This window comes from Plecotus auritus (genome assembly GCF_963455305.1).
Source record: "Plecotus auritus genome assembly, chromosome: 3".
Classification (NCBI taxonomy): domain Eukaryota; kingdom Metazoa; phylum Chordata; class Mammalia; order Chiroptera; family Vespertilionidae; genus Plecotus; species Plecotus auritus.
In genome coordinates this window covers 127944070-127964621 of record NC_137772.1, presented here as the reverse complement: position 1 = coordinate 127964621, position 20552 = coordinate 127944070, and the positions used below count along the sequence as shown (strand labels likewise).

The window sequence follows — 20552 nt, the reverse complement described above, 5'->3', positions numbered from 1 at the left end:
TGATTTCTAATTTCATGCCATTGTGATCTGAGAAGATGCTTGATATGATTTCAATCTTCTTGAATTTGTAGAGACTTAGCTTATGTCCTAATATGTGGTCTATCTTTGAAAATGTCCCATGTGCACTTGAGAAGAATGTATATTCTGTAGCTTTGGGGTAGAATGTTCTGTAGATGTCAATTAGTTCCATATGTTCTAGAGTATCATTTAGGATTTGTTTCCTTGTTGACTTTTTGTCTAGAAGATTTATCCTATGATGTCAGTGGATATTAAAGTCCCCTATTATGATGTACTAGAGGCCCGGTGCATGAAAATTTATGCACTGGAGGGGAGGTCCCTCAGCCCGGCCTGCCCCCTCTCACATTCCAGGAGCTCTCAGGGGTGGGAGGTGACCTGGCAATCAGGGGAAGGCGATGCCCCCATCACACCTCTGCTGCTGCCACTGCTGGCAGTGCAAGCCTCGGCCGGCCCTGGTTACCTGTGTCTCGGGCCAGCCCTGGGCCGCTGGGCAGCTACCATCCGAGGCTTGACTGTGCCTTGGGTCAGCCCTGGGCAGCTGGGGGCTGAAGGGACTGGGGGACTCCGGAGGCAGTCCTGGCCATGCCGCGTGCCTGCTGCCCCAGCGGGGCTGAGGGGACTGGGCACCACAATCTTGTGGCTGTAGGTGCTGCCATCTTTGAGGGCGTGACAGTCAATTAGCATATTCCTTCCTTATTGGCTGTGGGTGCCACCATCTTTGCGACAGTGTGAGGGTCAATTAGCATATTCCCTCTTTATTAGATAGAATTGCTGTTGATCTCTCCCTTGTATTCTCCAGAAGTTTTTTTTATAGATGCTCCCGTATTGGGTGCATATATGTTTACCAGAGTTAAAGACTTGTGTTGTATTGACCTCTTTAGTATTATGAGTTAGCCTTCATTATCACTTGTTATGGCCTTCACTTTGAGGTCTATTTTGTCAGATATAAGTATTGCTCAGCTTTTTTTTTTTCATTTGCACTTGCTTGTAAATTTTTTTTACATCCTTTCACTTTCAGTCTGTGTGAGTCCTTTGTTCTAAGGTGGGTCTCTTGTAGACAGCCTATATATGGGTCATGTTTTCTTATCCATTCAGCTACCCTGTGTCTTTTGATTGGAGCATTTAACTCATTTACGTTTAAGGTTATTATTGACTGGAGGCCTGGTGCACGAGTTCAGCCTGTGGGATCGGGCCGAAACTGCCTCTCCAACATCCTCTGAGGGGTCCCGGATTGCAAGAGGGTTCAGGCCAGGCTGAGGGACCCCACCAGTGCACAATTGGGGCCGGGGAGAGATGCAGGAGGTTGGCCAGCCGGGGAGAGGCCATGGGAGGGCTCCAGGGCGTGTCTGGCCCATCTCGCTCAGTCTCGATTGGCCCGACCCCAGCAGCAAGCTAACCTATTGGTCGGAGCATCTGCCCTCTCATGGTCGGTGCACATCATAGCTACTGGTTGACCAGTCAACTGTCTGCCCCATGGTGGTCAGTGCACACATAGCGACTGGTCAACTGTCTGCCCTCTGGTGGTCAGTGCATGTCATAGTGAGTGGTTAAGTGGCCTTAGCATATCATTAGCATATTATGCTTTGATTGGTTTAACGGCCAACCAGATGACCGGACACTTAGCATATTAGGCTTTTATTATATAGGATAGGTGGTTTTTATTCTTTATGCCTGTGTTCCTTCTTCCCTATCTATTTCTTCTTTTTACAACAGTCCCTTTAGCATTTCTTGCATTGCTGGTTTGCTGGTAATAAATTCCCTTAGCCTTTTTTTTTTTTGTCTGAGAAGCTCCTGATCTCACTTTCAATTTTTAATGATAGCCTGGCTGGATAGAGTATTCTTAGATTCAGTCCCTTGCTTTGCATTACTTTGTATACTTCATTCCATTCCCTTCTTGCCTGATGTGTTTCTGTTGAGAAATCATTTGAGAGTCTAATGGGAGATCCCCTGTAGGTAACTTTCTGTCTCTCTGTGGCAGCCTTTAAGATTCTTTCTTTGTCTTTTACATTTGCCATTTAGGATGTGTCTTGGTGTTGGTCTTTTTGGGTTCATCTTGTTTGGGACTCTTGGTGCTTCTTGGACTTGTTTGACTTTTTTCTTCCCAAAGTCAAGGAAATTTTCTGCCATTATTTCTTCAAACAGGTTTTCTATTCCTTGCTCAGCTTCCTCTCTTTCAGTCACCCCTATTATGCTGCTGTTTTTTCATTTCGTGTTGTCCCAAAGTTCTCTTAGATTTTCCTCCTGCTTTTTAATTTATTTTTCGAGTTGCTGCTCTGTTTGGGTGTTTTTCTACCTTGTCTTCTAACTCACTGATTCCATCCTCAGCTTCTAGTCTACTGTTGAAACCTTCCATTGTGTTCTTTATTGCAGTTAATGTCATTCTTCATTTCCTCTTGATTCTTATACATGTTGGTGAATTTCTCATCCAGACATTTGAACATCCTTATAACCATTACTCTGGATTTTCTCTGACAATTTTCTTGCTTCCATTTCATTTAGTTCATTTTCAGTTGATTCCTTTTTTAATTTTATTTGTGGGTTGTTTCTTTTTGTCCCCATTTTTGCTATTCCTTTGTAATTGTTTCTGTGTATTAGAGGAAACTGCTATCCCACCAGATTTTTTGATTTGATCTTATGTAGTAGATGTTTTGTGGGACCCAGTGGTGCAGTCTCTCATGTCTCCTGGGCCAGGTGTTCTAGGGAGGCCCCCTAATTGATATATTTGGGTTCTCCTGATGTAGTTGGGTCTTGAATGTTATTGTCCCGTTTGTGAATGGAGTTTCCTCTCAGGGTGTCTGATTATGTGGCTCGTGCCGTACAATGTTGTGCCAGTCATTATGGACGTGCTGACCAAACAGCACAAAATACAACATGACAACACATGACACAGAAGGAACAGAACACAAATGTTCACAAGATACCTATAATCCAAACAAAAGTTACCACTAAAGAAGAGAGAATTAGGAAAGAGAAAATAGAGCAAGAATGATAGAGAGAGAAAAGAAAGAATATGGGGAGAAAACACAACAAAACAAACAAACTGAAAAGCACAAACAAAAACACTCAGAAAAAGTGTGTGTGTGTGTGGGGGGGGGGGTGGGGGGTGGGACAGGCTCTGTAGATGCAGAGCTTAAATAAATAAAATAAGGTTGAGAAATTGGAGGAATAGGGTTAGCCCCATGGTTTAGAATAGAGGGGGGAGAAAAGAAATGAAAATACAAGAAGAAGAAAAAATTTTTTTGAAAGGAGAATAGAGGAGAGAGCAGATAGGCCTAAATTTAGGAAGTGAACAAGTTAAAAAATTAGAAGCAAGAGCAAGAGGAGAGAGAAAGAAAAATTGAGTAGTGAAGAAAAAGAAAAGAGAAGGGGAAATGGAGAAGGAGCGGGGAAGAGGAAATTAGATATATGAATAAATCAACAGACTAGAACAGCCGTGGGCAAACTACGGCCCGTGGGCCGGATCCGGCCCGTTCAGCTATTCTATCCGGCCCGCGGAGCTGAAAGAGCGGAGGGTTCTCTTGCTCTCCCCTCCGCTCCTTTACTTTGAATTTATATTAGTTCACACAAACACTCCATCCATGCTTTTGTTCCGGCCCTCCGGTCCAGTTTAGGAACCCATTGTGGCCCTCGAGTCAAAAAGTTTGCCCACCCCTGGACTGGAATAATGATACATCAATAAAGTAGATAAAGATCAATTTTTTTAAACGGGGGGAAAGGAAGGAAAGAGAAAAACTAAAACAGAGAAAGGAGAAGAAAAATGGGAGGAAAAGAAGAGAGGAAGAAAAAGGTGCAAAAAATGAAATGAAATTAAAAAGTAACGGTTGTTTACTTCAGCCGAGTTTTAGTGCCTCATGGGAGCTGGTTTAGGAGCCCATTCTTCTGTCTGCCAATTCTGGGTTCCTCTTAGGTACTTAGTCCTGTCCACTGTCAGGCACTGCCTTTGGCTTTTAGCACCTGCTTGAAGCTCTGAGCGATCCACCAGTCCTCTGCTTGTGTCTTCTCCACAGGCCTTGGCTGCAAGCAGGCAGGGCCAATCTGCCCTTTTTGCCTGTCTGCCAGCTGTCAATCTTAGTCACTCAAGCATCTGTTTCTGACAAGGATTTAGGTGGGGTTGGTGCTGGTTTGCTTTCAGGGAATGAGATGTGTGTTTTTTCCTGTCCCAGAGTTATTCCTCCGCAAGTGGCCCAAAATAATTCTCTGGCCTTGGTTGGTCAGAGATCCTTCTATGGAGATCAATGGGGTTGGCTGACAACCTGGAGTTTTTATCAGTCTGGATCCCAGACTAGCAGGGCGGAAGCCCCCTCTTCCAATCCAGTCACTGAGGGCTCCTTGGGACTATACAGACCCGTAAGCAATCGTGCCCTCTGCCTTTGTTTCCTCTGTACAGCTCAAAATGCAAGGTGTGGCAGGCTGTATCACCTACCCTGAGGCTACTGAGAGGGAAAGGCTCCTCTGGGGAGAACTGGTCTTTTAGGTTTGGAAGCCTAAGAAGGTCCCAATACAGAACTCTTGGCCACGTCTCCCTGCCCTGCTTCCCTCCCCAGCCTCTCCTTAGGAACCTCAAGTCTGTGCCTCCCTCCCTGTGCCAAAGCCTAAAGTGAATACAACTGAAAAGTCCTGTGTTCTGGGTTTAGAGAATAAAAACAAAAACAAAACAAAAACTACAAAGAAACCTCGGCTTTCTCTCCCCCCAGCATCACACTGCTTTCCCCTCTGGGTGCAGCCTTTTGTTGGGGCCACCTTTCCTGGTGCAGCCTTTTGCGGATGTGGTCTCAGTCCAGACTACCTGGCAGCAAGCAGCCCTGCGGCTTTTCCTTTTCACAGTTGCATGTTACACCTGCCACCAAGGGTCATGGCTCTGGTGCGTAGCCTTGGCCCTTGGCCAGGCTTCTGTTTTTCTGAGGAAATTGATCCTCCTGTAATGCGGCTTCCTTTTCTGCCTCTCGAGCCCTGGCCACCCTTCCTACTGGTCTCCAGGTGTCTTCTGTCCTTCTTTGTGTTAATGTAAAAACAATCAAACCTGTAAAGAATTTTTGTGAGTTTATTTGAACCAAACTGTCGACAATTGCTGGGAAGCAGAATCTCAATGGATTGGTAATAATGCTACAGAGAATGGCGGTTTTCCACCTATTTTTATACATTGCAATCAAAGAAGGAGATATAGGTGGGTTACATGAAATTCATTGGTGATAGTTTAGAGAGGTGGGAGAAAGCAAAGCGGGAAACCTCTGGGATTGGATGAAAAGTAAAGTGATAGACACTTCTTTTACTTAGGTGGGTATAGGATAGTGAACCGTCAATGATTAACATGATAACAATAACAATGAAGGAATTTGTGGTATCCGTCCTGGTGTCCAGGGCATTTGGTTGTGCCCTGAGGTGTCTGGAAAAAAAGGGAAGTTACAGTTACCCTAACATTTCAATGATATGTTATTATAGATGTAAAAAGACAATAAGCTCAGTTAAGGTAAAGATTGACCTTGTCAGGGAAGATACTGGCCTAGGAGGTGACTACCCACCATAACTGCTTTTAGTTAAAGTTTAATTTCAGACCATCCTTTGTGATTCCTTTAGGTCTTTGAGTTTGTAAGATGCCATGCAGGCCTTCCCTGAGCTTGTCAGGTTAGCATGTGGTCCCATTTGTCCACACTTGCCCTAAGTTGCCTCCTCAGCTGGGCCTAATTTGTTAATTCCGGGTGGATGTTCTTTGATATTAGTTGTATTTCTAGTCTGGCCCTGGAATGAGGTGCACGACACATCTGCCTATTCAGCTGCCATTTTTTCTTCCATCCCAATATACTTTTAATCCCACCCAGTATCGTTTTCATTTTAGGTATTCTAGTTTTCATCTCTAGAAATTCCATTTGCTTCTTTTTTATGTCTTCTATTTCTTTTTAATATTCTTTTCCTCCCTGTGACTCCTTGAACATATCAAATCTACTAATATTAGTTATTTTAACATCCTTGGCTAGTAATTACACATCTCTTAAGTTATGGATCTTCCTATCACCTAATGTTTTTCCTGGTTAAGGATCATCCATTTCATATGGGTTTTCTGTTTCTTTTCATGTCTAATAGTTGTTGATTGAATGCCATACATTGTGGATTGAGTGTTTGCTTTTGTTAATTCCTGTCAGGAGTTTTGGACTTTGTTCTGGCTTATTTAGTTGTAGCTTAGTTGAATCCTACTGAGGCTAGTTTTTAAGCTATTATGTGTTGGGTCTAGAGTAGCCTTTCCTATAGGTCTATTTTAGTCCCACAGCTAAGGCATGGTTCCCAGTGTAGTTAATGAAGTCTCTTTGGGTCATGGGAACTTGAACAATTTCCTGGCTTTGTGTGAACTCTGGAAATTGTTGCTCTTACTGTTCCTTGGTAATTATTCTTTTTCTGTCCTTGATGAGTTTTGCCATTTAGCCATGAGATTGGAATTTAGCCAAAGATCCATGGTGGTACCTATGCAAATTTCTGGAGCTTATGTTTTGCATAGCTCCCCTTCTCAGTTCTTGCTCTATAAATTCTTAGCATTTCAGCCCCCTCATACTGAGATCTCTGTCACCTCAATTTGGTGAGACTGCCAGGTTTTTTGGAGGGGGAGGTTCCCTCCTCATTGCAGTTTTGCCCAGAAATTGTTTTCAGGTAGAAAGATGATATGACCATAGGGTACACCTTGTTTATTTCTTTTCTCTCCAGGTTACTTTTCCATACTGCCTGTTGTTTGATTTAAAAACAAATTGTTACTCTATTTTGTCCATATTTCTAATTGTTATAGTGAAAGCATGCTAGTCTGGACCTCCTTATACCCATTATGGTCTGAAACAGAAAACCCAATTTGTGTATTTTAAACTGTCAATTTTCAAAGTAAGATAATCTCATTTCAATGTATATTTCCTTTTTTATTGTGGTGTGTTTTTTTGCCTTTTAAACTAAGCTGAGACTTTCTAGGCTTACCATGAAACAGTTTGAGGGAGCCAGTTGCTTGGATATCATCTAACTTGGGTTGTTATTACAGTAGTGGAAACTCACCTCATACCAAAAACACAGGTATCATGCTGGGTTCAGTTTTCAAAATCCTAATGTTGTTTAAAAGGACAAGATATCCTTTGCTATAAGCAATCTTCATGAATATAAGGAAGTCCATTGGTTTTAGCTGGAGAACTTATCGAGAATGGAAGTTTATAACCTCACTCAATGTTAGTCACACAAGAGATCATTGTGACACGTGGAATGGAAAAATAGGTGACTGCTGCCTGCATACCTCTGGCATCTTCCCACGATCAAGGGCTAAAAGTACAGTAGGATGATGTTATACTTTATTCTTTAGGTGCTATAAAGTATCATCTTGATTTTTTTCTTTACTAAAATAATTCAATTCTATTTAGGTGCTTTTTTCTCCTTAAAAACTTATGATTGGTTTTTATAGTTATGGTATTTTTGTGTAAATCAAATATCAATATAGTGTGTTTATAAAAAAAGGTTGTCTTTCCGGTCAGGGGACATGCCCCGGTTGCTGGCTCAATCCCAAGAAGGGGGCATGTGGGAGGCAGCTGATAGATGTTTCTCTCTTTGTCTCCCTCCTTCTTCTTTCCTCTCTCTCTAAAATCAATAAAAACATATATATATTTTAAAAAGATTGCTATCCTATTTAAGTTTGTATTAAGTATGTAGTATCAATTCACCAGCTATAAAAGCATTCACAGACACAGATGTCTTTAAGATACACTATATTGTTTTAGATATTTTATATTTCCAAGAAGATCCCAAGTATTTAAAACAGCAAATACCTTCTTTAGCTTGATCAGTAGATACTAAATTCATATTTAAGGTTGATGCGTAAAAATGTAGTTTTGATAAATTAAATGTTAATTTACCAAAACATAATAGGAAACTTTTGAATTAAAAATAACTTGGAGCAAAGCTATTTTGGGGACCCCTCAGAAAATGTTATAAAAACTTTTTATTTTATTTTATTAACTAGAGGCCCGATGCATGAAATTCGTGCACAGGGGAGGGGAGTGTCCCTCAGCCCAGCCTGCACCCTCTCTAATCTGGGACCCCTCGAGGGATGTCCGACTGCCCGTTTAGGCCCGATCCCAGTGGGATCGGGCCTAAACGGGCAGTCGGACATCCCTCTCACAATCCAGGACTGCTGGCTCCCAACTGCTCGCCTGCCTGCCTTCCTGATTGCCCCTAACTGCTTCTGCCTGCCAGCCTGATCACCCCCTAACCACTCCCCTGCCAGCCTGATTGATGCCTAACTGCTCCCTTGCCAGCCTGTTTGCCCCTAACTGCCCTCCCTGCAGGCCTGGTCACCCCTAACTGCCCTCCCCTGCAGGCATGGTCACCCTTAACTGCCCTCCCCTGCAGGCCTGGTTCCCCCCAACTGCTCTCCCCTGCAGGCCTGGGTCCCTCCCAACTGCCTTTCCCTGCAGGCCTGGTTGCCCCCAACTTCCCTCCTCTGCCGGCTTGGTCACCCCTAACTGCCCTCCCCTGCAGGCTTGATCACCCCCAACTGCCCTCCCTTGCAGGCCTTGTCCCTCCCAACTGCCCTCCCCTGCTGGCCATCTTGTGGTGGCCATCTTGTGTCCACATGGGGGCAGGATCTTTGACCACATGGGGGCAGCCATCTTGTGTGTTGGAGTGATGGTCAATCTGCATATTACTCTTTTATTAGATAAGATAGAGGCCTGGTGCACGGGTGGGGGCCAGCTGGTTTGCCCTGAAGGGTGTCCTGGATCAGGGTGGGGGTTCCCTTGGGGCGTGGGGCGGCCTGGGCAAGGGGCCTGTGGTGGTTTCCAGGCTGGCCACGCCCCCTGGTGACCCAAGTGGAGGCCCTGGTATCTGGGGTTTATTTATCTTCTACAATTGAAACTTTGTAGCCTGGAGTGGAGCCAAGCCTTCTGCTTGCTCCCGTGGCAGCAGCCATTTCTGTTGGGATTTATGTATCTTCTATAATTGAAACTTTGTAGCCTTAAGCGGAGGCCTGGGCCGGCCAGGGTGTGTGGAAAGCTTGGCTTCCTCCATCACCGGGGGCAACCCTAGCCTCCTGCTCTTTCCAGCTCTGTGGCTGCCGCCATTTCTGTTTGGATTTATGTATCTTCTATCATTGAAACTTTGTAGCATTGAGTGGAGACCTAGGCTGGCAAGGGCAGGCGGAAAGCTTGGCTTCCTCCATTGCAGGGGAAACCCAAGCCTCCCTCCTGCTCTCTGTGGCTGTAGCCATCTTGGTTGGGTTTATTTGCATATTTGCTCCTGATTGACTGGTGGGCGTGGCTGGTGGGTGTAGCGGAGTGATGGTTAATTTGCATATTACTCTTTTATTATATAGGATTTTGAGAGAGAGAGAGAGAAAGGAAGAGAGAGAGAGAGAAACATCGATGTGAGAGAAAAACATCAATTGGCTGCTTCCCATACTTGCCCCAACCAGGGATCGAACCAGCAACTTAGGTATGTGCCCTTACAGGGAATGAAACCTGCAACCCTTTTGGTGCATGGGACAACTCTCTAACCAACTGAGCCACCCAGCCAGGGAGTTATACAAAACTTTAATGACTCAAAAAAGGCAATCCTATATAATAAGAGCCTAATATGCTAAGTATCTGGTCCTCTGGTCAGCTGTTCAACCAATCAAAGTGTAATATGCTATTGATATGCTAAGGCCGCTCAACTACTTGCTATGAAGTGCACTGACCACCAGGGGGTAGATGCTCCGACCTATAGGTTAGCTTGCTGCTGGGGTCTGGCCAATCAGGACTGAGCGAGATGGGCTAGACACGCCCTGGATGGATCCCTCGGGGGATGTCAGAGAACTGGTTTCGGCCCGATCCTACAGGCTAAGCTGAGGGACCCCACTGGTGTACAAGTCCGTGCACCAGGCCTCTAGTGTGAACATAACTGATTATTTTGTGTTTACTTAGGGCTGTCTGTTGCTGGGTTTGAGGGCTGTATGCTCTCTCTAATTTATGACCTCAAGGATTGTTGTGCTTGTGTGTGCCCTTTCTTGCTGTGAGCTGTCACATCTGACTGTGACTAGTGTCACTGACTGTAGCAATTCCCCACCCCCCTCTGTTTGTGTCTAATCAGAGGCAGGGGTGAATCTAGTTTGTTTATCTTTTTATTTATTTATTTAATAAATCTTCATTGTGCAGATTATTACAATTGTTTCTCTTTTTCTCCCCCATAGCTCCCCTCCACCCGGTTCCCACCCCACCCTCTGCCCTTACCCCCCACCCCACAGTGTCCTCATCCATAGGTGTACAATTTTTGTCCAGTCTCTTCCTGCACCCCCTAAACCCCTTTCCCCCAGAATTGTCAGTCCACTCCCTTTCTATGCCCCTGATTCTATTATATTCACCAGTTTATTCTGTTCATCAGATTTTTTATTCACTTGATTTTTAGATTCACTTGTTGATAGATCTGTATTTGTTGTTCATAATTTTTATCTTTACCTTTTTCTTCTTCTTCCTCTTCTTAAAGAATACCTTTCAGCATTTCATATAATACTTGTTTGGCGGTGATGAACTCTTTTAGCTTTTTCTTATCTGTGAAGCTCTTTATCTGACCTTCAAGTCTGAATGATAGCTTTGCTGGGTAGAGTAATCTTGGTTGTAGGTTCTTGCTATTCATCACTTTGAATATTTCTTGCCACTTCTGTCTGGCCTGTATAGTTTCTGTTGAGAAATCAGCTGACAATCGTATGGGTGCTCCCTTGTAGGTAATTAACTGTTTTTCTCTTGCTGCTTTTAAGATTCTCTCTTTGACTTTTGCTCTTAGCATTTTAATTATGATGTGTCTTGGTGTGGTCCTCTTTGGATTCCTTTTGTTTGGGGTTCTGTGCGCTTCCTGGACTTGTAAGTCTATTTCTTTCACCAGGTGGGGGAAGTTTTTGGTCATTATGTCTTCCAATAGGTTTTCAGTATCTTGCTCTCTCTCTTCTTCTGGCACCCCCGTAATTCTGATGTTGGTACGCGTGAAGTTGTCCCAGAGGCTCCTTACACTAACTTCATATTTTTGGATTCTTTTTCTTTTTGCTTTTCTGGTTGGGTGTTTTTTGCTTCTTTGTATTTCACATCTTTGACTTGATTCTTGCAATCCTCTTGTCTGTTATTGGATCTCTGTATATTATTTTTTATTTCAGTTAGTGTATGCTTAATTTCTAGTTGGTCCTTTTTCATTTCCTCGAGGGTCTCACTAAATTTATTGGCCTTTTCTAGAAAATTATTGAAAAACCTTAAAACTGTGGTTTTGAACTCTATATCCAGTCGTTTGCTTTCCTCCATTTCTTTCATTTGTGACCTGTTTCTTTGTCTACACATTTTGGCTGCTTCCCTGAGTTGATAGAGTGGCTTTGTGTGCTAGGTGTCCTATAAGGCCCAGTGGCTCAGCCTCCCCAGTTACCTGAGTTGGACACTCTTGGTGCACCCCTTTGTGGGCTGTGTGTACAGTCTTGTTGTAGTTAAGTCTTGATTGTTGTTGGTATTGCTGGGAGGAATTGACCTCCAGGCCAATTGGCTGTGAGGATCAACTGTGTCTATGCTGGGAGAACTTCTGTGCTGGAGACACCCTTATGAGAAAAGACTTGCAAAAGCCTCTGTGCTCAGCTTGGATGGGGCGGAGTCTCAGGGCAGAGCAGACAGCATTGGCTTCCCGTCAGCCCTGCCCTAAGAGGCCCCTGGGTCTCAGTGTCCCACAGTAATCGCTGCAAGCACCTCTTAGAGAAAGCTGCCCTCGAGTTTCACCCGCTGCCCGACAGCCCAGTTTCTCCCTGAATGAGTCTGGGTCCCCAGAGTCTTGCCCAGAACTGGAGTTCAGCGCAGTCAGGAGCTTTTGTCTCCCTCCCGCTTGAGAAAGCCATCTGCGTACTCAGTTGCCAGTCCTCTCTGCGTGTGCATCTCTGTACCTCTGCCTCTGCAGCTCCTCTGAGTCTCAGTGTGCTTTTCTCTTTTCTTCTAGTTGTAGAATTTCCACTCAGCCAGCCTTCCTGTGGTTCTGGATGATGTCCATTTTGTCTTTTAATTGTAGTTTTGAAATTGTTGTGCGAGGCAGCAGTTTAGGTGTTTACCTATGCGGCCATCTTGGTTTCTCTCTAGTTTGTTAATCTTATTAGAAACAAGGATAAATTAAATATCTATTTAACTCTAAGGCAGGACTAAAGTTCTTTTATAAGAAAACTTGATTTTAGTGAAAAACTTTAATTTATTCTTTTGGATTTCTCTATAGACATTTGTTTCCTAAATCACAGCTGGATGGAGATTTTGCCAGAGGGCTAAGTTATGGCTAGGTGGAGTGAATACAGCTAAGGATGCAGTGATTTGGGTAAGGTCCATCTTCCCTGTTAAATGTTCCTGCAGCTGGTATTGAAATTACTTTTTCTTCTTTAGATACAAGCTGTACATTTAATGAGGAGTGGGAGGGCTGTGGGGGATGTCAACAGGTAAGAAGCAGATGAGGGGTAAGATAATTATTAATAATGAAGTTATAACTGTTAATCCAGTGCTGCCAAATAGACATATAATGTGAGCATATTTGTACTTTAATAGTATATTTCATTTAATATTTGTATATACCAAATATTTCAACATGTAATAAATATAAAAATTATTAAGACAGTTTATACTTTTATTTATTTTTAAAATTTATCTTTATTATTGGAAGTATTACAGATGTCCCCTTTGTTTGTTTGTGGTCTTTTTTCCCATTGATCCCCTCCACCTGTACCTGCTCCTCCCAGGCCTACACTACTCTATTATCTGTGTCCATGGGTTATACATGTATGCACATAATTTCCCAAGTTAATCACTCCCCTCCCACTCCAACCTCCGACTTCTCTCTTAAATTCATCAGTCTGTCTCATGCTTCTATGTCTTTGGATCTATTTTATTCATTAATTAATTTTGTTCATTAGATTCCACATATGAGTGAGATCATGTGATACTTATCTTTCTCTGACTGGCTTATTTCACTTAGCAATTTTATACTTTTAAAATTCTAAATCATCAAATTGGAGTGTATATTTTATACTCACAGCATATATCAATTCTGACTAGCCACATTCCAGTAGTCATATGTGGCTAGTGGCTATCCACACATGATAGCATAGTGTTAGTTTCTGCTTGTTCTTTAATCAACATTGTTCTTCCTATTAAAAATTTACTTGCACACAAATCACAGTATAAGTGTTGAAAGTTTACAAATCCCCATTTTAATGCACTCTAGATAACTATAAATGAAATAATGAGCTTTTGGTTATTCATTGCTGTACATTACTGTAGTCTGGATGTTTCTACTGGTTTGGGTAATAGTCAGGATCCTTGCCATACAATTTCTCTCAATGATAAAAATTTTAGAGCAACCTTAATATAATAAACTAGAGTCCCGGTGCACAAAATTCGTGCACTGGGGAGGGTGTCCCTCAGCTCAGCCTGCACCCTCTCTAATCTGGGACCCCTCAGGGGATGTCCGACTAACAATCCAGGACTGCTCGCCTGTCTGCCTGCCTGATTGCCCCTAACCGCTTCTGCCTGCCAGCCTGATCACCCCTAACCACTCCCCTGCCAGCCTGATAGATGCATAAGTGCTCCCCTGCTGGCCCGATTGCCCCCAACTGCCCTCCCCTGCAGGCCTGGCCCCCCCCAACTTCCCTCCCTCCCCTGCAGGCCTGGTCTCCCCCAACTGCCCTCCCTCCCCTGCTGGCCAGGTTGCCTCTAACTGCCCTCCCCTGCTGGCCTGATCGCCCACAACTACCCTCCCCTGCCAGCCATCTTGTGGTGGCCATCTTTGACCACATGGGGCGACCATCTTTGACCACATGGGGGGAGCCATCTTGTGCAAGGGTGTGAGGGTCAATTTGCATATTACCTCTTTATTATATAGGATCCTTTTCAATATTAACTGTGACACACAATAGGAAAAGTTCTTTGGGTTACTTAATGCAATATGTAAGTAATTTGTGTGTGTGTGTGCAAGGAAATTATGGGATTTGATTTAGAATTACAAGTTATAGGAATAATATGGTTAGAAGGAAATGGTGGACATGGGTGGCCCTTGTGATATGAAACACAAAATTGAGTCTTATAAGTGGGCTAGTTAAAAGAATTGCTTGTTGGAATATAAAGTGAGTAAATACAGAGACATTTGGGAAAAAGGACTCTCCTTAAAAATTTTTTTTGTTTATTAATTTTGAGAGAGAGATATATAGAGAGAAACATGAGTTTGTTATTCTACTTATTTACTCATTCATTAGTTGATTCTTGTATGACCAGGGATCAAACCTGCAACTTTGGTTTATGGAGATGACCCTCTAACCAACTAAACTACCTGGCCAACATGGGAAAAATGACTTGTGATGAAAAGAGGGTTATGTATGCTTTGGGGTATTGTAGTAGCTGATCTTACCTAATAATAGAAAAACATGTAAATCGACCGTACCTCTGCTACGCCACCAGCCAACAAAGATGGCGGTTAATTTGCATACACAGGCTCCGAATGACAGGGGTGGGATGCTTGCATCATTGCCATGGCGAGGACACAGGCGTTCTGCCCCACCCCCATCTCTCAGGACCCCAGAGCAGTGTGGGAAGGCGGGGCCGGAGCAGAAGGGGCTGGGCCGGAGTGGAAAGGCGGTCCTGGCAGCCAGGGATAGGAAAGCCCATTCTAGCATGAATCTTCTAGTGTTTAGATATTTAACAATTACTCTTTGGTACTGTAACCTTTTCATTTGACAACTACAGCCATATGAGTTAATACACTAATAGAATCTTTAGTAAAGCTTATAGTATCTTTGTTAGCTATATCTAATACTTATCAGAAGAGCATATTAGTACTTGGGTCAGGACGATTAAGAGATTTGTTCTTACCTTTCATCAAGTTGGGGGTGGGATTATGACTTTGGATTAGACTTGAGTTCATTGTCACATCTGGTATGGTAGCTGTGATGAGTTCATTGTATTACCAATGTTAACATCAGGTGTTTGTGGGTTTCATAGAATTCGGTAGCTTTGTATTTATTGTAAGTCTGAATTTTTCACTTAAGGGATCAGCCATGTGACCAATGTGTACACCCATAATAGTGGGGATGGTGAGAGTACTGAATTAGGCCAATGCGTTACCTAGAACAAGGTTCTGTTGAGGATTAATTGTTGCATATTTCCTGTAGATACAAAGAATTCTTTATTGGGTGATTGACTTTAGTAATTTTTATCTTCCTATAAAACAGATTAAGTTGTTTAGATCATTTGTTTTTGACTTTTAAACTTTTGCTTAAGATAACTTTTTCAAAACTGATTGAAAAGAAGAAGTGATAGTAAAATTCAAATCAGAAAGCTTATCTCATTGTCACAGTTACTGAGGCCAACTAAGATGCCAACATGCACTGTTCTAGCACAATTAATTTCAGATATTATAGCTTAAAAATTTCTTCTTATGGTAACTTGTTTGACTTAGGTAGCTAGATAATTTGAAACATGTGCAGCTTTATTTCAATATAGCTGCTTTTTCAGACCCTTTCTTAGTTTCTTTGTCTTCTTATTCACACCTATGGTGACTGTGTTTTGTGCAAGGTGGGGGTCCAGAAAAGACCTCCAAATCGTGTCTTCCAGGGCTAGCATAATCACATTTTGCATTTGTACAGCATTGTCATCGTGTGTGTTTGATTAGAAGAAATAGCCCAAGTGCTTGCCCAGCCACTGGACTGTCTGTGCCTGTGTTCTGAAGGATTATGAAACATAAGTGCCAGGTAGACACCAGAGTTGAGCTTGAAAGTCTGTGTGTGTGTGTGTGTGTGTGTGTGTGTGTGTGTGCATGTGCATGTACATATGCCTCTTGTCACAAAGCTCCATGATGGGTTATACTGTTTCCCTGCAAAATTTTCTGAGTGCAAGGAGGAAACTATCTAACATACTTTTTGTACTTAAATAAATTAGGAAAATCATATAACCAACTTCTGAACACATATTTTCTAGGAATTTTATGTCATATCTTATTGATTTGAAGACATTTTTAATCCAATATTTTCTTGAGGTGGGAGTTGGGATATAATCTGGTTGTTAATTGTGAAAGAAGAAGCCAGCAAACTATGGCCTATGGATGGGCTAGATCTGGCCTGTGAGTAAGAAATGGTTTCTATATTTTAAGACTTATGTGTTTAGACAAACAAACAAGCAAATAATAGAGAGAGAGAGAGAGAGAGAGAGAGAGAGATTGCATGTGGCCCAAAGCCTAAAATATTTATTACTTGACTCTACAGAAAAAGTTTGCCAACCCTTGATTTACAGAATCGATTTCTATTTTGAGCATGAAGAAACCAAGCTCAGATGTAGCTGACTCGCTGAAGCTCACAGAAGGAGCCTGTTCTAGTGGAAGGAGAATCAGATTCAAGTTTCTGCAGCTCTGACTTCTATCTTTCAATTGACTTAATATACTCTTGTGATTGTTAATAAGGTTTTCCTTTTGGCTCTGTCATTCTAGAGTTCACAGAGTAATATCTGCAATGCAATTCTAATGCTAACTACCCAGAGTTAAGTCCAACTTTACAGGTTCAGGGCACAGTTCTCTACAAAACTGCCCTCACTTCAGACACCAGGTGCAAGCTCTGGGGTTCCTAGGCCACCCACACTTATGACCAACTGGCTACAAATTCAAGGGTTTCCATTACTCCCTCAATTTTGGAGCTGATACAGTAAACTTTATTGATGGTGCATGATAAGGTAGGGCTACCTAAGTCTCTCTCCTTCTTCAGGGGGTCTGGGATGGAAACTGTGGAGGTCAGTAGGTTCTCAGTGTATTGAGGGATCGATTTGGGGCAAGTGCTCCCCAGCAGCTGAGGGCCTCTCTTCCTCTCAGGGCTGGTGGTCCAGGGGGCTCTTATTCCTTGGAGGCCATGTGGACCATAAGGTCCACCACCCTGTGCTGTAGCCAAATTCATTGTCATATCAAGAAATGAGCTTCACAAAGTGGTCATTGAGGGCAATGCTAGCCCCAGCATCAAAAGTGGAGGAGTGGGTGTCACTGTCACAGGAGACAACATGATCTTCAGTATGCCCTTGAGAGGGCCCTCTGATGTCTGCTTCACTACCTTCTTGATGTCACTGTAATTGGCAGCTTTCGCTGGTCAGCAGGTCAGATCCACAAACTACACATTGAGGGTGGGGACACAGATGGCCATGCCAGTGAGCTTTCCATTCAGCTCAGGGATGACTTTGCCTACAGCCTTGGCAGCATCAGTAGAAGCAGGGATGATGTCCTGGGAAGCCTCTTAGCCATCCATCACAGCTTTCCAGAGGGGTTATCCACAGTCTTCTGGGTGACAGTGATGACATGGACTGTGCTCATGGGTTCCTCCATGATGCCAAAGATGTCATGGGTGACCTTGGCCCAAGGGGTCAAGCATTTGGTGGCGCAGGAGGCATTGTTGACAATCTTGAGGGAGTTGTCAAACTTGTCATGGTTCACACCCATCACAAACATGGGGGCATCCACAAAAGGGGCAGAAATGATGACCCTCTTGGCTCCACCCTTCAAGTTAGTTCCATCCTTTTCCATGGTAGTGAAGACACCAGTGGATTTCACAACATACTCAGCACCAGCATCACCCCATCTGATGTTGGTGGGATCTCGCTCCTGGAAGATGGAGATGGACTTTCCATTGATGACAAGTTTCCTGTTCTCAGCCTTGACTGTGCCTTTGAATTTGCCATGAGTAGAATCATACTGGAACACGCAGACCATGTAGCTGAGGCCAATGAAGGGGTCATTGAACATCCAGTTTGCCAGAATTAAAAACAGCCCGGGTGACCAGGTGCCCAATATGGCCAAATCCATTCACTTTGACCTTCACCATCGTGTCTCAGGGTTGTGGCTGGCACTGTTCAGGAAGATACAGCTGTCTGACGAACAGGAGGAACAGAGAGCCATGCCTTCAATATTTTTATTCTTTTTCAGTATTTTTATTAATTTAAATAATAAACTAGAATAACTCCAAGAACTCAGAAAAGTACTATACTTGTGATTACAGTTGTATCATAAAGGATACAAATCAGGACCAGATAAATGGAGAGACACTTAAGGCCAGGTCTTGGAGGATTTCACATGTGAAACTTGCATGTCTTCAGGATATGTCACCTGAGCTTTGGTGTCCATAGTTTTTATTGGAGTTTCATTATATAGTCATTATTAATTGGATCATTGGCCACATGATTGAACTCAATCTCCTACCCTCCCCAGAGTCAGGAAGTCAGTCTGATATCAACTGGCTCAAACCCAAACCTTCTAATCTCATGGTTAGCTTTCCTGGCATGGTCAGCCCCCTTCTAAAAAGGTCTAGGGCCGTGGTCGGCAAACTGCGGCTCGCGAGCCACATGCAGCTCTTTGGCCCCTTGAGTGTGGCTCTTCCACAAAATACCACGGCCTGGGCGACTCTATTTTGAAGAAGTGGCGTTAGAAGAAGTTTAAGTTTAAAAAATTTGGCTCTCAAAAGAAATTTCAATTGTTGTACTGTTGATATTTGGCTCTGTTGACTAATGAGTTTGCCAACCACTGGTCTAGGGGCCCACAATGAGTCACCTCATTAGCATTGCCCTCTGATGGTTGTTGGCACCAATTTCATGCCAACAGGAATCCTCAATTTGGTGCACAGTGAAGAAGGAAACTTTAGTGCCGAACAGCTCAATTGTGATACAGCATGGCTGGCTGTGTGGCAGCCCTAGGGCCAGGCCCCTCTACAGCTTAACTGCTCTGCTGTGCTCCTCAATGATTTGCTCTGCTCTGTTCCTTACCCTCCTGCTTTGCACTGTGCTGTGCTTTCGTCTGCTCCATTCTGTGCCACTCTGGTCTAGTCTGCTCTGGCCTACAGTGATCTGCTCTGCTCTGCTCCAGTAAGACATCTTCGGAGTTTCAGCTCAGCTGGGGAAACACTCTTTAGTCTGGGGTAGAAAGGGAAAGTGCACTCCCAGAGTCAGAGGGGAGCTGGCTTATGCAGACAGAAGTCCCCACCCCTGGTCCCTGATTGGTCTGTCCTGGTGCAAATGAGGACTCCAAATCCTTGCAGTTTGATTGATTCAAACAGAACTGTCCTGATTGGTCAGAATAGAGCCACTGTGGTTGGCGGGGCTATGCAGCTTCGAATGGATGGGGGAAAGCTCAGGCCTATTGGTTGAAATAGGATTCCAGGAACTCCTTTATAAGGGCTGGCTCAGAGGGCAGAAACAATGCAGGCAGGTAGTTTAGAGCAGAGGCAGGCAAGTTTAATGCAGGCTTCTCCATGAAGTTCAGTTTGTGTAAGAGGCTCCTGTGTAGAAATGGCTGCTAGGCCCTCATGGCCTTGGCTGTCAGCTGTCTTTCTGCATTTCCACTTTACAACAAACCTAGTGTTAGTCCATTTACCAACTCTTGTTTCTCTTTATTCTTTCCTTTCACTTTGGTTTCTTTCTCAATAGGTATTTATTGAACTCTCACTATCTGCTGACACTGTACTTGCTTATATGGTGAGTTGTAAGCATATACTCTCATTTTGTACGGTGGTATTTTCAAAATGTGTTAACTCACGATTCATCTCCTGAGTCTGAATTTGAAGCCTTAGTCATAATGTGTTTTGCTATATATGGAATAGTGTCTTCCTAGGCAATGCATTGCAACAAATTTGTGTTATTTTGAAAATATTAATGTTTGTCTCTAAAGTAGGGTTGGGTCAGGATGAGGCCGTTGATGTAGAATAAAGTTATCTGAGTCTTAGTGGGGCAACTATAACTATTTCTATCAAGAATACAATGTAAGGTCTGGCTCTGTTAATATAGAAAGATGAGCTGGCCTGATGCATTATTTACCTTATGTTTGTCATCACTAATTGCTTGTTTCAATATTTTTTCCGCCCAATATTTATTATGAAGCATTTAAATCCTTATTTGAAAAAACTATGGTTTCCATTCTTATTTCTATCAGTGATGCTTTTTGTGTGTGTATGCATGTACCAGTTTTTTCCTCTTCAAGTCCCAATGAACTATTGTTTTTTCTTTTCTCATTCAATCTAAAAAAAAGATCTTGCAGCATTTTCTTTTGAGATGTTTCTCATGATCATGCTTTTTTCTGTTTTCCATTTAATTCATGCTTTTATCATCTTCTAAATTGTAGAGTTCATTTTTTAAAAAATATATTTTATTGATTTTTTTACAGAGAGGAAGGGAGAGGGATAGAGAGTTAGAAACATCGATGAGAGAGAAACATCGATCAGCTGCCTCCTGCACGCCTCCTACTGGGGATGTGCCCGCAACCAAGGTACATGCCCTTGACTAGAATCAAACCTGGGACCCTTCAGTCTGCAGGCCAACTCTCTATCCACCGAGCCAAACCGGCCAGGGCTGTAGAGTTAATTTTTTACCCGATCTCCTTATCTATAAACTAGAGGCCTGGTGCACAAAATTCGTGTACTGGGGAAAGCGGGTCACTCAGCCCGGCCTGCGCCCTCTCACAGTCCGGGACCCCTCGGGGGATGTAGCAGTGATCCAAGTGGCAGGTGGCCAGGGAGGAGCTTGAATCGGGGCCAGGCG

At 43.3% G+C, this 20552-nt stretch overlaps 1 protein-coding gene across 3 annotated transcripts in view; it reads left to right on the top strand.

Annotated features, from left to right (window-relative positions):
• The window catches only part of ATP8A2 (ATPase phospholipid transporting 8A2), a 700434-nt gene that overhangs the window by 79902 nt on the left and 599980 nt on the right, over positions 1-20552 (top strand). Inside the window, exon 2 of one of the 3 annotated variants that reach the window (XM_080660783.1) lies at positions 19446-19493. The exons of the other annotated variants lie outside the window; for them this stretch is intronic. The gene's annotated coding sequence lies outside the window, so the exon portion shown is untranslated. The remainder of the gene's footprint in view (positions 1-19445; positions 19494-20552) is intronic. 3 annotated transcript variants of the gene reach the window in all.